This window comes from Sus scrofa, chromosome 2 (genome assembly GCF_054392235.1).
Source record: "Sus scrofa isolate SSC_HxYL_T2T_F1_AM1 chromosome 2, Sscrofa_HxYL_maternal_Yorkshire_Landrace_v2.0, whole genome shotgun sequence".
Taxonomy (NCBI): domain Eukaryota; kingdom Metazoa; phylum Chordata; class Mammalia; order Artiodactyla; family Suidae; genus Sus; species Sus scrofa.
The window spans coordinates 110077354-110093355 of record NC_139384.1 but is presented as its reverse complement, the minus strand read 5'-3'; the positions used below and the strand labels follow the sequence as shown (position 1 = coordinate 110093355).

The 16002-nt window shown below is 36.2% G+C and overlaps 1 protein-coding gene across 3 annotated transcripts in view; it reads left to right on the top strand.

Annotated features, from left to right (window-relative positions):
• Positions 1-16002, top strand: part of LOC102157568 (uncharacterized) — a 1229235-nt gene that overhangs the window by 850942 nt on the left and 362291 nt on the right. Inside the window, exon 1 of one of the 3 annotated variants that reach the window (XM_085014078.1) lies at positions 6490-6537. The exons of the other annotated variants lie outside the window; for them this stretch is intronic. The gene's annotated coding sequence lies outside the window, so the exon portion shown is untranslated. Of the gene's footprint in view, positions 1-6489; positions 6538-16002 lie in introns of those variants that run through there. 3 annotated transcript variants of the gene reach the window in all.

The window sequence follows — 16002 nt, the reverse complement described above, 5'->3', positions numbered from 1 at the left end:
TATTGTTCCCTTACTTTGAAAATAACCTGCGTCTTTTAAAACCAGCAATCAGAACAAGATGAGCATGTTTTTAACACAGTGATAGCATACATGTCAGCCTGTTACCCCACTTCTATGCTTCCTGTTACAGATCTCTTATTACACACTCACAAGCACTGTTTTCCTAAAAGCACCTTTCAAGTACCCTGCCTTTCACTGAAATGTGGCTGCTACTGTGTACTTATTTTAAAAATGGCTTGACAGAATTGCTAATGTTCTCATTCCTTCAGGATATTTCCTAATACTTGTAGCCTTTTCATGTTTCTAATTAGGCCAGTAATGGTCCCTGAAGTTAAACCAATTAAAATTATTTACTGTGACACACAGTGTGGAGATAATTATCTGATATCTGAATCCAACTTCTGCTTACTTCGCAACATTACTTAATAGAAAACAGAGAAACTGATGCCCATGCTTTCCTTTCACTTGTCTACCAAATGTGTTTGCCCTATAGCAAACTGTTTAAATAAAGCATTAAAATCTTTGTGGTGCTAATCAAAATGTTTAAAATCCACTCACACTCCCTTTATAGTTCTGAGAAGCATATAAACCTCTTACACATTACCTTTTACATTATAGTTGCTGACCAATGTGGTATTATAGGCACATTATAAGTAGATAATGCAGCTTCTGCAGTTTCTAGTAACCTTACTGTTCTCCCTTCCTCCACTCATTTTCTCCAATTCTATTTTTTCTTCTTCTTTTTCTCTTTGTCTTGGGCTAGGTTTCAGGATTTTAGGGTTTATCATAAGGGGCACAAACCCAGTGGACTTTGAAATGTTAGCTTCATACAAAGAAGGTCATTCTGTACAGTCTAAACAGTTATAGCATGGAATAAACCAAGTCAGATTTATTACTATTTTATCTTTGCATGGGATTGGGTCTTTGGAAGATTGGAGATTTACAAAGAGAATTTAAATCGATGGTAGAAGTCTCAGCAAAAGTTCAGTTTATATTTAATGTAAAGCAAAAATCCCCGTAGGAAAAAAAAATGCACAGAGCAAGTAAATCATGTTGAGAAGCAATGCTTTTCATTAAAAGTTGGCTGGCATCGTTTAGAGAATTTGGACAAACGTAAAGTCTAAGCCTGTAAGTTAGGCTTGCATATGCTGTAGTTAAATGCCAAAGTGCAGTCTCATAAAGAATTATAGCTTAGACACTTTGAGAACATTTAGCCCATAATCCCAATGCAAATTATTCTAAGAGAAAATTGAGTTCCATGCCAAAATGCCACCTTGAGACTGGCAATGTAAAGTTGTACATTAAGCCTGATCTTAGGATGGATTCCTCTGTTTCCTGCTTTTTTGTTCAAATATTCATGAAAGCCAGTACAGACACAGATACATTTTCCAAGTCGCCATGTGCTTAACTGGAGCCCCTTGGCTGTTTGTAATAACTATACTTTCGAAAAACAGATCACAGTGTGGAGAAGTTAGACATGCCTTCCAGTTCAGAGCCATAGCCCAGTAGTGTAGAGTTCAGGAGCCTTTGGTTCAGGACCTGGCTTTGGAATGAGAGTGTTTCAGATTTGAGAATCTGTGCTTACATGGGATGCCCATGATGCCTGGTTATTTTTCCCAGCAGGTAGTAAGAAATGGCTATCTGTGTACCTCATATGCTTGAGAAGGCATTATGTCAGAAGAGTGTCAGGAAGGGTAGTAGAAACTTTTCAGAGAGGCCTTGAAATCATTCAAGTATGGGGTGGGATTCTTTATACAAGCTCTCCTTCCTGTAGCACTGGTTTTAATCTTAGCAGAACATGTGTTTATGGTGGTTTAAAATTGAAGAAATCTGTGTCCTTACTCCTATATCATGTATTTTGAACATACCATCATTAACACAACAACCTTATTGCATTTTAATTATTTCTCTATGTTGGTAAATGTTGCTAAATTTAACAGCAGTCAACAGCATCTCTTCAAGGTTAGTGATGGCAAATTAAAAAAATTTGGAATAGGAGGAGATATAGATTATAAAACAACAAAACCTTAAAAAATATTGGCAAAGTATGAATTTTCCAACTATTTCTATTTAAAGTTTGTTGCCTATTTTATTTCTTTTTATTTATGTACAATATCTTACATTAATTTATATGATATCTGAAGTATTTTTTCAGTATGAACTTTGTCATCTCAAACACTGTAGGATTATTGTCCAAGCAGCCAAGACTTGTAAAGCAATTAATACAGAGAACTTTGCAGAATGCATATTCTGTCATTAAATCCATAACTATGGATTCTGTGCTATGAATACAGTAAGGGCTCACATGTTTTTGTAACCCTGAGCTCCAGAACTTTGTACCATAGCATTTTGATTGATATTTATGCAACTGAATTCATCTGTGTTCCATAAGAACACACAAATGAGAGGAGGGAAGAAATTTAATTTTATTTTTGTGCAAGCTTTAAATATTAACTCTTCAACTAAATTTTTGTAATTTGATACACTGCCATTATTGCAGTACTTATTTTTGTCATTTAGTTTCTTTATAAGCATGAAGAATACTGTTAGTAATGAAATTACTCCTCAGACCCTTATGTGTCTGCTCTTATATCCTCACATAGTACTGATGAACCCAGATATATGTTTAAATATCACAGGTTATAAATTAATACTCAGAGGCTAGAAGCAGGGTGGATTAAGAAAAAATAGTTGCTTTAGTGGAAGTTAAAATAATTGAAGGAGGTGAGAAAATCATGAGAGGGTAGTAATGAACATGTAGATAGAAGAAAGCATTACTAAGATATCAGTTCCCACTGTAATTGAGGCAAAAGTCTAGAGGTAGTACTAACACTATTTTGAGCAAATATCAACCAGTGTCCAAAGAATAAGAAATGAAATAGACCAATCTAATATTTCTGGACTTTTTTGGGAGTTGCAGGAAAAAAACTCTTGAAAGATTTAGAACTGGATATTTCTAAATTTTATCATTTTAATCTAAGAATTGCATGCGAGGAATTGACTGCATGACATGTTCTGAAGACTTCTGTGTCGTCAGCTCTCATCTAGTCTGGGCTGTTAATCAGCATAAATGGAGATTGGAGAAAGTGAGGAAAAGGAATGATAATGTTACTGTGAAAGGCCTAGACTTTACACTTAGGTTAAAAAGCAAAATGTGAAAAGTATAGGTAATTAGTCCTATAAATTGGAAGAAATTAGGCCATCCTGCTCATTTTAGAGTCAATCAGTCAAGAAATATTGATTGAGCACCTTTACTGTCTCATACCACTGGGATGCAGGGATTAACAAGAATGACAGTCCCTCTCCTCAAGGAGATTAATTTCTAGGGGAAAGAGAAAGGACAGTAAGCACACCAATAAATACGTTTATATCAGAAACAAATAAATGTGAAGAAAAAGATCAAGCAGGACAATGAGGTATAGCTACTAATGGTGAGGGTTAAGATTTCATTAGCGATGGTGGTTGGTACCAAAAGATAAAAGGAAGGCATGTACGAAGGTCCTGAGAAGAGGATAAACTTGTGTTATTTGGCCAATGTGGCTAAAGGAGGCAAAGAAAGGGACAAAAGGAAGCATTTGAGTCTAAGAGATCCAAGCACCCTGTAGATCATATGAGATTTGTGGACCAGGTGAAGGATCTTGGATTCCTATAGCCATGTCCTTGCAATGGGAAGCCACTACAAGATTCAAAGCTCAGGATGACATTTCATCTGTATGTATTTTCAAATGAAAACCTGTAACTCCGAAAGATTAGGTAACACATAGGCCTTTTGATGTTGAGCAAAATTCCTGAGCTGAAGTTTCCAATACTTAAGAACAGAAACGACCAAGGTAAATTAGTGATTAGAACATAAGGAACCACCTCTACCAATGAGTAGCTGAATCAGTTGGATAGGGCTGCCACAGCAAAATACTTCCAACTGGGCAGCTTAACATCAGAAATTCATTATCACAATTCTGGAGGCCAGAAGTTCAAATCAAGGGGTTGGCAGGGTTGCTTCCTTGGGAGAGCTGTGAGGGAAGATCTATTCTGGAACTCTGCCTTCGTTTGTAGAAGGCCTTCTTAATTTTCAGGTGGTCTTTTCCCTGTGTAGCTGCCTGTGTCCTACCACCCTTCTTTTTAATAAAAGACTCAATCATACTGAGTTAGGGGCTGACTCTTCGCCAGTATGCCCTCACCTTAACGAAGTACATCTGCAGTGACTCTTATTTCCAAATAAGGTTGCATTTTGAGGTACTTGGGGAAACACATGAATTCATGATGATAACTATTTTATTCAACAAGCCAAAATTAAGATACAAGCCGAAAAAAAAAGTTTCTCCTGTCTCAGTGACCCTTTGAACCCACTCCATAGACATGTTTTTCCTTCCTCTTAAATGAAATCTTAATGTATATTGTCCTTTTATTTCCTTATTTTAAAAATTTTAGTCATCAGAAGAACATTATTTGAAAAATTAAAATGTCCAGTCTGGTGGCCCAAGTGCATGATTCCTTAAGTTTACAACATAAAGATTCTTCCATCTTACCTTGCTGTTTAAGTGAGGGAGTCCATAGGGAGAAGGAAGAGGATATGTGCAGCAAACATGTTTTCCCCATTTCAACTCTCCCTCTCCCTACTTTACTTTTGGGGCCCCTTTAGTGTTTCACATAGATGGGGGGCAAGGAGGAGGGTCTTAGAAGAGGACATTGTGTACCAGGCTGCGGAAATACGTGAAACTGGCTTTTGATCCCCTGAGCTACTTCTGCAATTTAATGATTTTTTTCCCCTTTGGTCTTTTTAGGGCCACACCTATAGCATATGGAGGTTCCTAGGCTAGGGATGGAATTGGAGCTGTAGCCACTGGCCTACACCACAGCCACAGTAAGACCAGATTTGAGCCACGTCTGCAACATACACCACAGCTCATGGCAACGCCAGGTCCTTAAACCACTGAGCAAGGCGAGGGATTAAACCTGCAACCACATGGTTCCTAATCAGATTCGTTTCCACTGTGCCACGACGGGAACTCCATATGATTTTTTTAAAACAATGAACCAGAGTTACTTTAAAATATTTGTAAGAGGAAGGAGGAGGAGGAGAAGCCAGCCATGGGAGAGCACCAGCGAAGGAGTTTCAATTTCACTGAAGAAGTCCTGGAGGAGGCAGAGGAGGGCTTGGATCCACACCCTCAGGAAAAGGCAGATACTAACCCGATTAGTATCCATGAGGATATGGGTTCAGTCTCTGGCCTTGCTCAGTGGGTTAAGGATCCAGCTTACCGTGACCTGTGGTGTAGCTCGGATCCCGTGTTGCTGTGGTTGTGACATAGACTGGCAACTGTGGTTCTGATTTGACCCCTATATAGGAACTTCCATGTGCTACGGGTGCTGCCCTAAAAAGCAATCAATAGATAGATAGATAGATAGATAAACAGGCAAATAACCCTTTGTGGGGGGTTCAACTGCAGCTCCAAAGGTGAAGGGAAATGGGAGGAGTTTCCTTCCAGGACAGCACCACTCAGATGATGAGTGTTCCCTACACAGACTGTTCTTTGTTGTTGTTGAGGCCATTGCTCCTTCATGGTTTGTGGCTGTCTTGAGGAATGTCTCATTTCTCATTGCTCTAGGCTTTCTCTTGTGGTCCATATCCAAGCCTCTGGAACCACATGTGTGTTCTCTGCACTAGGACAATTTGCTACCAATGTCTCACTGTTTCTCTGCTCTTGTGACTCAGCCACACTGTTGCTCACATTTAGATTTCTTCAATGGGAGTCAGATGCTAATCTGCTATGTTCCCACTTCTAGCGATCACGTCACAAACTCTCCGGTCTTCAATTGAGGAGGATGCAGCCTCTACTCATTTCTTATGGGGAGGGCTTGGAAAGTATTTACACGTTAACCACATTCTCAGATTTTCTGGAAAAATATTTCTCTTCCCAATGTTCTTCGACTTCAGTCTTCCATTATTGGTCTGTGGGTGCTAGAAGACGTATACACTGCTTTTGGTATACCCCTTCTACAAGTCTGGAATACGTCTTTAGAATACAAGGGAAATGCTACCAATTATTTGTTGTTGACCTTCATGGTCCCACCTGAAACTGAGATAAAGGAGCCCCCTTTTGCCAGGCAGGCAAATCCATTTGATTTGTTTTGCTTCATTCTAGAGATGAATTACCTCAAACATCCCAGTAATACTTGTAAAATCAAGGGTCTTTTCTAACACAAGTGACACAGTGCTCCATATCTTCTTCCGTGAGTTGAGGAAGATCTCAAATGGTGCAAACCTTTTCTAAAACTATTTTTAGTGCTCTTCACAAACTCCCTTTACTGGTTGGTTTCCACTGCAGCTGGGTGCTAGAGCCAATGGTTTACACCTGTGGCGGCTGAGGATGCTCTTGTCTGAACTTAGCCAGGTCATCTCACCTGGAGATGGCTAGGAAATTAAGCCCCTCACCCAAGGGTAGCCAATAAACCCAAGGTTACAAAAGCTAGGGCTTCCTACTTCCAGACACTACTGCGAGATTATACTTTCGAGGTGCACCTCTGGATGAAGCCAAGGTTAGACTATACCTGAGACTGTGTCTCAGTTTACTTCTTTTTCCTTTCCTTTCTTTGTTCCTCCTCCAACTATGTTTTCACCTGGGAGTTTACTTCTCTTGAAAGGGGAAGTTTTTAAACAACTTATTCTGTTATCAGAGCAGTCAAATTTTCTATCTACTGAGAGTCATCCTGGGAACTTCCACGATGCCTCAGGCACAGCCAAAAATAAATAAATAAATAATAATTTAGTAATTTATAAATTTCTAAGACTGTACCCATTTCATCTCACTTTCAAATTTATTGACATACATATTTTCACGATACTCTTTTGTCCTTTGATTCTCTATTGCATTGGCAATTGTGTTCCCCTTTTCACTGCAAATATTTTCTCTTCTTTGTTCCCTTGATTCCAGAAGTTTTTTGTATTAATCTTTTCAAAGAAGATACTTTGGCTTTATTGATTCTATTTAATACTGAATTTATATCTCACCAATATTTTTTTCCCTCTCGTTGCGTTCTTCACTTTTATTAGTTTTTTTAGCTTCTTACCTAATTATTCTCAATTTATTTTTCTAATATAAATACTTAAGTAAGTACTTTTCCTTTTCTATATAGTTTTTCTTGCTTCCAGCAAGTGTTACATCCTATTTTTATTTTTTCACTTGTAGTTTTAAATTTTCACTATAATTTCCTCTTAGACATGTGTGTTAGTTTTTTCTTTAATTTCTAGTATTAAACTTTTTTTCATTGTCACTCTTTCCCAATCTAATTTGTAATAACCAGATAATGGAGTATCAATTCTTTAACATTTCTTTAGAGTTACTGCTGGCTTAGTAGATGATCAAGTTGTGTAAACTATTCCTGTATTTTGGTGTGAAAGCCAGGTTTGGGGAAGGAGGAAGAGGAAAGTGCTTTATCCAGGTGTTGTTTTTGCAAGCAATATTATGTTTAGATTCATTAATATGTGCGATGCTTTTCCTAACTTTTATATCTCTATATTTATCACTAAGAGAGGTGTTCATATTTCCTCCTACATTGTTGTAGGGTTTAACAATTTTTTCCATCAGTCTGTTTTCTCTTTTTCTTATTTTTTTGGCTTTGTGTATTCTGAATGTACATTTTAAATTCTCACTAGTTTAAGAATTATTGTACTGTCCTAGTTAATTAAATTTGTTAATAGTGCATAATGACAATCTTTATCACTAGTAATGCTGTTTGTTTCAAAGTATGTTTTGGCCAATGAGTAACATAACTCTTTGCTCGTAATATTTGCTTAGTAGACTTTTTTCCCACCCATCTTGCTTCCTATATTCTGTATCTTCATGTTCTAGATTTGTTTTTGGTTTTGCTTTTGTTTTTGTTTTTTTTTTGTCTTATTGCTATTTCTTTGGGCCGCTCCCGCAGCATATGGAGGTTCCCAGGCTAGGGGTCGAATCAGAGCTGTAGCCACCAGCCCACGCCAGAGCCACAGCAACGCGGGATCCGAGCCGTGTCTGCAACCTACACCACAGCTCACAGCAACGCCAGATCCTTAACCCACTGAGCAAGGGCAGGGACCGAACCCACAACCTCATGGTTCCTAGTCGGATTCGTTAACCACTGCGCCACGATGGGAACTCCTGTTTTTGTTTTTTTGATTGGTATAAGGAGGTGTGAGTGGGTTTTTTAAGCATTCTGGCAAGGCTTATATTTTTCCTGAAGTGGTTGGTCCAATTATATTTAATTGTTGGTATGATTCATATTTTATCACTGTATTTTGTTTTTGAGTTTTTTTCACATCTCTAAATTTGTGGTATTTGGGTTTTTTTTTTTCTGTTGGATTGGTTAATTTTATAAAATATAGTTGATTTTTTTTCCCCACTTACAAGCTGGACAACAACTAGGTGTCTATTTCTACTGTTTAAATGTTCATTTGCATATTTTATTGTTAAACATTAAAAGCATATTTAAATTTAAAAACTGTAGAATCAATAAACTGCCTTCATCAATGCAATATAATATTGTGTTTTAGTGCTTCTAAATCTCCATTCAGTTTACCTAATATTGTTGTCAAATGTTTTAGTCTTATCCTTGTTTGACTCCACAGACATTATTATCTTAATAGCCAAATTTGTTTAGATTTGCATCAATTTACCTTTTTCATTGCTTTCATCCCTGGGATGATTTCCTTTTTTCTTGAATGTGATATTATGATTTATAATAGAAAGTGTATATTTGGTTTTCATTTTTTGGTTTTTTTTTTTGGCACATAGCTCTTAAACACTTGGAATTTCCTGTGGTGAGAACTATAAATGTGTCTTAATATTCATAATAAGTCTTTTTCAACCACCCTTGAGTTTATGTTAATTAGGTGATTTTTGGAATGCACTTAAGCATGCGGGCTGGTTGCCAGGAGAAGCCAATTATGGGAATGGAGGGTTGAACTTTTCAGTCCTGCCCTAGCCCTGTCCACTTGACAGGGAGGTTAGAAGTTGAATAGCCAATGGCCAGTGATTCAGTCAATCATGCCTGTGTAATAAAGCCTCCACAAAACGTGAAAGGACTGAGTTTGGTGACCTTCTGGGTTGATGAACATAGTGATCGAAATTGAGGGAGAGTGGAACACCTGAACAGGGTGTGAAAGCTCTGGCCCTTTCCCCATAACTTGCCTGATGCAAATTCTTCCACCTGCCTGTTCCAGATGAAAGGCAAAGTTATATCTTTTTTAAATAAACTGGTAACCTAGTATGTGAGTGTTTCTCCTGAGTTCTTTGAGCTGCTCTAGAAAATCAGCTAATCCCGAGAGGGGAAGGTATTGAGGCTTCCAATCAATCTACAGCAGACAGTGCTCAGGTGATTTGTTTCTGAATTATAGGGCTGTGGAGGGGGAAAGAAGAGACAATCTTTTAGGACTAAGTTCTTAACCTGTGGGATCTGATGCAATTTCCAGGTAAATAAATAGTGTCATGATTGAGTTAAATTGTAGGACACCCAACTGATGTCAGAGAATAGCTTGGTGATGTAGGAGAACCCACACATTGTAATTTGAGTCAGAATATCGCAGAAGTGTACATCTTTAAACATTCTGCTGGTGAGGGCCAGACTGTTGTAATTCATTTGAGACTTTTTAATCTCAGTGGTTATGTTATTCATGAATTCTGAAAACCCCTTAGCTATACCTCTTCAGGCCTCCTCTTACTCTGGCAATCTCATTTGGCATATGGCAGATCACCTCACTGTATTCTCTGGTCTTTTAATTTCTTTTTTCACATTTTTCATCTCCTTGTCTCTATGTAATTTCTTTACATCATTTTCTAATACATTCACTCTCTTGATTTCTCCCAGTGTGTTGTTAATGTGTATAACTTATTTCTAATATCAATTAAAATAATTTTCTTCTGGATCTGTTAGTAGTTATTCAAGTCTTCATGGTTACTGTTTTATCAGAGGGATGTGAATAAGGAAGGGAAATTTAATGAGGAAGTTGGTATTTAAACTAGGCCTTGAAGAATGGATAGGATATTTGTTTCTCAATTTTTTCAATATGTAATAAAGTTGGTAGTATGGTGGCTTAAACATATATCTCCCTTTTCCCTAAACTTACGATTGTTAATATGTTGCCATATTTGCATATTTACATCCCTCTCTCTGCACACACGTACACATACATGTATGCATGCGTTTTTTTTTGACAATTTGAAACTTATAGTATCTTATTTTATTTCTCAATAAGTCAACATATATCTCCCAAGAAATTACACTACTATAATATCATCTTCTTTACAATCGTATATTGTATATAAATTGTAAACTATAAACTCTTTTAAATCAAAGATCCAGTCAAGGATCATGCACTGTATTTGCTTGTCGTTTCTCTTTAGTGTCTTTAATCTAGAAACGGTACTTTGCATTGGGTGCCATTCTGTCCTCTGAGATATTTGGCAGTATTCACAGACATGTTTGTCCCAAATTGTGGGAGATGGGGAGAGAGCTATTGATATCTAATGGGTGGAGCCTGGAGATGCTGCTAAACATCCCACAGTGTACAGGGCAGTCTACCACCAGGAAGAGTTACGCAGCCCTGAATTATGTCAGTAGTGCTGAGGTAGAGGAACTCTGATCCAGACTGTCCTTTTATTTTTTTTCCTGTTTCATAGCATTGATATTTTTGAAGCTTCAAATACAGTTGTCTTGTAGAATGTTGAACAACCTGGCTTTGTCTGATTGTTTCCTCATGACCCAATTTAAACATTTTGGCAAGAAAATCATGTAGTGATTCATGCCTTGTCATATTTTTTTTTATAGTTTTTAGTTCTTCATTATTCTTCTAATATCTTGCTTAGTTTCTTTAATTGTATTAAATGCCTTCTTGTCCCATCATTTGTCACTTCTTTAGGTCTGAGGTCTTTGGTGGAGTTTCTTGGTTTTGTTTATTGGTTTCAAATGCTTCTCATTCATAGTAGTTTATTATTTACATGGTTTTTTGGGGGTAATAATTGATTATAAACTCATGTCCTTTGCTTATTTATCTACAGGAACTCTGTCACACAGATTTAAAGAGATCTTTCTTTTTTGTAATTTTTGATGAGTATTTAAATTTTCTGCTATATTTTTCTTGCCAAATCGTTGATATGAATTATGAACCCAAACTCATATGACTGCTTAGAATTTCTCTTGGAAGACAGGCAAGAATTTCTACCCTTTCCTTCTTTTTGGCAGATTTTTACTAGTTGATTGACTGGGGTGTTGCCCTTCTGCAGTCTAGTATTATGCTGTATTTCCCAAGTTTCCTTTTTCTCTCCATATAGTTCCAAGCCCGTTCTCTTGGCTTGTGTGGACACAGATGCTAGATTGATAGAGATTGGCATATTCCCCAGGGCAAACACCATTGCTTCTTGCTTTTTTCCCTGGTTTGTGGCTTTCTTGTTGCATTAGGCCCCCAACTACATTCTTTATTGTTCTCACAGCTCCCCCATGCACTTAGAAACATCTTTTCTCTAGTCAGCAATTTGTTTCCTTCCCTTCCCTTGAAAATTTCTTGAATGCACTTCCACATTTTGTCAGAAACAGAAGTCTTTTTATACAATCTTTAACATTAAATTGTCATTCCAAGTCCTCCAGTGTGAACTTTGATGCAAATGTATGGTATTCCAAGAAGTACACAAGAAAAGATCTCTCTTCTATTGTCAAACTGTGCTGAAGAATTTCCAAAGTGGGAATTAACATCACCATGTTTCATTTTTCCCATTGGTTGTTACCTACCACCAAATCAAGATCCAACTTTATTCCTTTGTCCATGTTGACTACATTCTAGCTGTGGGACATAATGCTCATATGTATAATTCTTAATTAATGACTTGAATGTGTCATACCATACCACCTCTTTTCCTTCTCTGGAGTGCCACTTACAGCTGGGTGCTTGCATATATTCTTTCGCTATATGAAACTTTTTGAAAGGAGGCAAGCATAATTTAACTAACTTTTGTAGAAAAAAATAGACATACAGCAGGTATTTTAAGTTATTAATTGGTAATGGTATTTCATTTAATTTGTTGAGTAAATATGTATTGGACTCCCTTCTTGTGACGAGCATAATGTCAGAAAGTTGGGGACATAGAGTGAACAAAACACATTACCTTCACTTAGTATGCTATTCTTTAGGTCCAAACATGTTGTGGCAAATGACAATATTTCATTGTTTTTTTGTGGCTGAGTAATATTACATTGTATATATGATCCAGATCTTCTGTATCCATTCATCTGTTGATGAACTGATGGACACTTACGTTGCTTCCATGTTTTGGCTACTGTAAATAGTGCTTCTGTGAACTTTGTGGTGCATGTATCTTTTTGAATTAGAATTTTCATCTTGTCTGCATATATGTCCAAGAATGGGATTGCTCAGTTGTTTGGTAGCTTTATTTTTAGTTCTTTAAAAGAAATTCCACACTGTTTTCCAAGTGACTGTACCACTTTCCATTTCTACCAAACAGTGTAGGAAGTTTCTTTTTTCTCACACCTCTCCAGCATTTATAATTCGTACACATTTTGATGATGGCTATTTTGACTGATGTGAGGTGATACCTCATTGTAGTTTCTATTTGCATTTTTCTAATAATTAATGATATTAAGAATCCTTTCATGTGCCTACTGGCCATCCATATGTCTTCTTTAGAAAAATGTCTATTTAGGTCTTCTGCCTGTTTTTTGATTGGGTTGTTTTATTTTGGATACTGAGTCATATGAGCTATTCATATATTTTGGAAACTAAGCCCTTGTTTGTCACATTGTCTGCAAATACTTTGTCCCATTCTGTAGATGGTCTTTTTGTTTTGTCTACAGTTTTCTTTGCTGTGCAAAAGCTTTTAAGTTTGATTAGGTCCCACTCATTTATTTTTGCTTTTACTTCTTTCGCCTGGGGAGACTGATCTAAGAAAATATTGGTATGATTTATGTCACAAAATATTTGTATATGTTCTCATCTACATATTAAGTGAAGACAGAAAAGAGAAATATTATGTGATATCACTTATAAATTGAATCTAAAAAATAACATAACATTTTGCTGGTGGCCTAGCAGTTAAGAATTCAGTGTTGTCATTGATGAGGCTTGGGTTTGATCCCTGGCTTAGGAACTTTTGCAAGCTGTAGGCATTGCCAAAAAAAGAAAAAGAGAACAAATTAAAAACTAACTAATTTATACAGAGTGAGACAGACCTACTAGACATAGATAACAAACTTTTGATCACCAAAGGAGAAAGGAGGAACAGGGATAAATTAGGAGTATGGGATTAACATACATACTACAATGTATAAAATACATAAAAAACAAGGATTTACTGCATAGCACAAGGAAATATATTCAGTATCCTGTAATAATCTATAATGAAAAAAAACCTAAAAAATAATATAACTGAACCTCTATGCTATATACCTGAAACTAATATAGTATTTTAAGTTAAATATAGTTATAAACGTAGCTAGAGGGAAAGTGTATAGGTACTTATAATCCAGTTTAAGATGTTTTCTTATTCTGAAAGAAATAGCCCCCAAAGAATCCCAGTAGCAGGACAGTTCATACTTATGCACAATTATTCTGACTGTTCTTCGTAAAACTGGATTGTTGAGGCATGACAGTAGAAGAGGAGAAATCTAGCTTAGAAGTTATTGCAACAAACCAAATAAGAGATGAATATAACTTTAGACTGTGCTATGATCCTAAGGGTGGATAGAAGCAGATAGAGCAAAACAGACTTTGAAGATAGAGTTAGTAATATTTTTTGATAAATAAAAAGATGAAAAAAATAGAATAAAACCTCCAAAGCCTGTGGTATAATTCCAAAAGATATAATATAAGGCTAATTGGAATATAAATATGGAAGATATTAATGCAACTATATCCATGATTGCTTTAAGTGTCATCATCTAAGTACCCTAATTAAAATAAAAAATTAGGCTCAACTGTATTTTGTCTGCAAGAAACACACTTTACATACAATAATCTGAGAAAGGTTAAAATAAACCCTCTAAGAGAAGCTCAAAGTCAAGAAAGAGTAGGGACCAAAAACACTAGAGGAAAGTGAAGCCTCTGGCAGCTGCAGGAGCAATAACATTTAATTCTCACAATAAAGGCCTATTTACCTCGTTTCTTATTGCCCAACATATATCCTTCTTTCAACAAAAGGAAATGCCTTTCATTTTAGGAAGAAGTAAAACAAACAAAAAATAGTTTGAAGAGCCAAAGCAGTCATCCAAAACAGTTCAGCTATAACTTCAGTCTTGGAAATATCGGACAAAAAAAATTTTAAAATAAACAGTTAATGTGGAAGGAGTATACAAGATGAAAGAACAAATGGGTAATGTAAGCAGAAAAATGGAAACTCTAAGAAATAAAAGAAAATACTTGATATAATAAATACCGACAGATATAAAGAATGCTTCTGGTGGGTTCATTTGTAGACTAGACATGGTTGAGTAAAAAAATTGTGAGTTTATAGATAAACCAATAGAAACTTCACAAACTAAAATTCAGAGATAAAAGAATGAAACAAGTAATGGAGTAAGTTATATCATGCTAACACCAATTAAAAGAATGCTGACATAGCTGTATTAATTCTCAACAAATCACACTTTACAACAAGGAAAATTATCCAAGATAAAAAGAGTCAATACCAAAAAAAAAAAAAAAAAAAGAGTTCCCATCGTGGCACAGCAGAAATGAAACCAACTAGGAACCACGAAGATGCAGGTTTGATCCCTTGCCTCGCTCAGTGGGTTAAGGATCTGGCATTGCCATGCGTTGTGGTGTAGGTCACAGACAAGGCTCAGATCTGGGGTGGCTGTGGCTGTGGCTGTGGTGTAGGCCAGCAGCTACAGCTCTGATTCAACCCCTGGCCTTGGAACCTCCATATGCCATGGGTGCAGCTCTAAAAAGACAAAAAAAAAAAAAAATAATAAAATAAATAAATAAAGTCAATACATAATGATAAAAGGGTTAATTCCTCAAGAGAGATATAACAGTCTTAACAATAAACTCAGAGCACGCATGAAGCTAACTACACAGCAACCAAATATATTAAACGAAAACTGATAGAGCTAAAAGGAGAATAGACAAGTCAACTAATGTAGTTTCCAACTTCATTATCTCTCAGGCCCTCATTAGAGATCAATCAGACCGAAAATCAGTAGATAAATACATAGATGACTCAACGTTATTATCAGTCAACTTAATCTAATTGATATTTATAGAAATCTTCATAAAACAGCAGAAGTCATATTCTTATATTTATACAGAATGGTCACCAAGAAAGACTATACATTCTGAGTCACTGAATACACCTTAACAAACCTAAAAGAATAATAATCATACAAAGTATATGCTCAGACCCTAAAGGAATTATACTATAAATTAATAATAAAGATACCTGGAAATCCCAAATATTTGAAAAGTATGTTTCACAAAATACTTCTAAATAACTGAAGGATCAAGAGAAATTTTGAAATATTTTAAACTAAATGAAAAATGAATATACAACTCATTAAATCTGTGGGATGCATCAAAAGCAGTCTTTGAAGGGTAATTTATAGCACTAAATGCATATATTACAAAAGAGAAAAGATCTTAAGCTAATAACCTAACTTCCACACCTTAAAAAAACTAGGGAAAGAAGAGAAACAGACTGAACCAAGAAGAAGGAACGAAGTAATCAAAATTAGAGCAGAAATCAATGAGACTAGGAAAAAAAGTTATCAAAACAAAAAGCTGATTCTTTGAAAAGAATGACTTAAGTTTCTGGCTTTGGCAGGTGATTCAAATGAAGGTGATAGTTGCTGACATCAGAAAAAATGAGAGGCAAATAAGTTACAGCATCAGACATGGTTATTTTTAAAACATTTTAAGCAGTAGGCAGATACTTGAGGTTGGGCTCGGGAGAAACTTGGTTGCAAACAGCATTGGGACTCACTGCCATACATATGGTCTATAGAGTCGTGGAAATGAAAGAG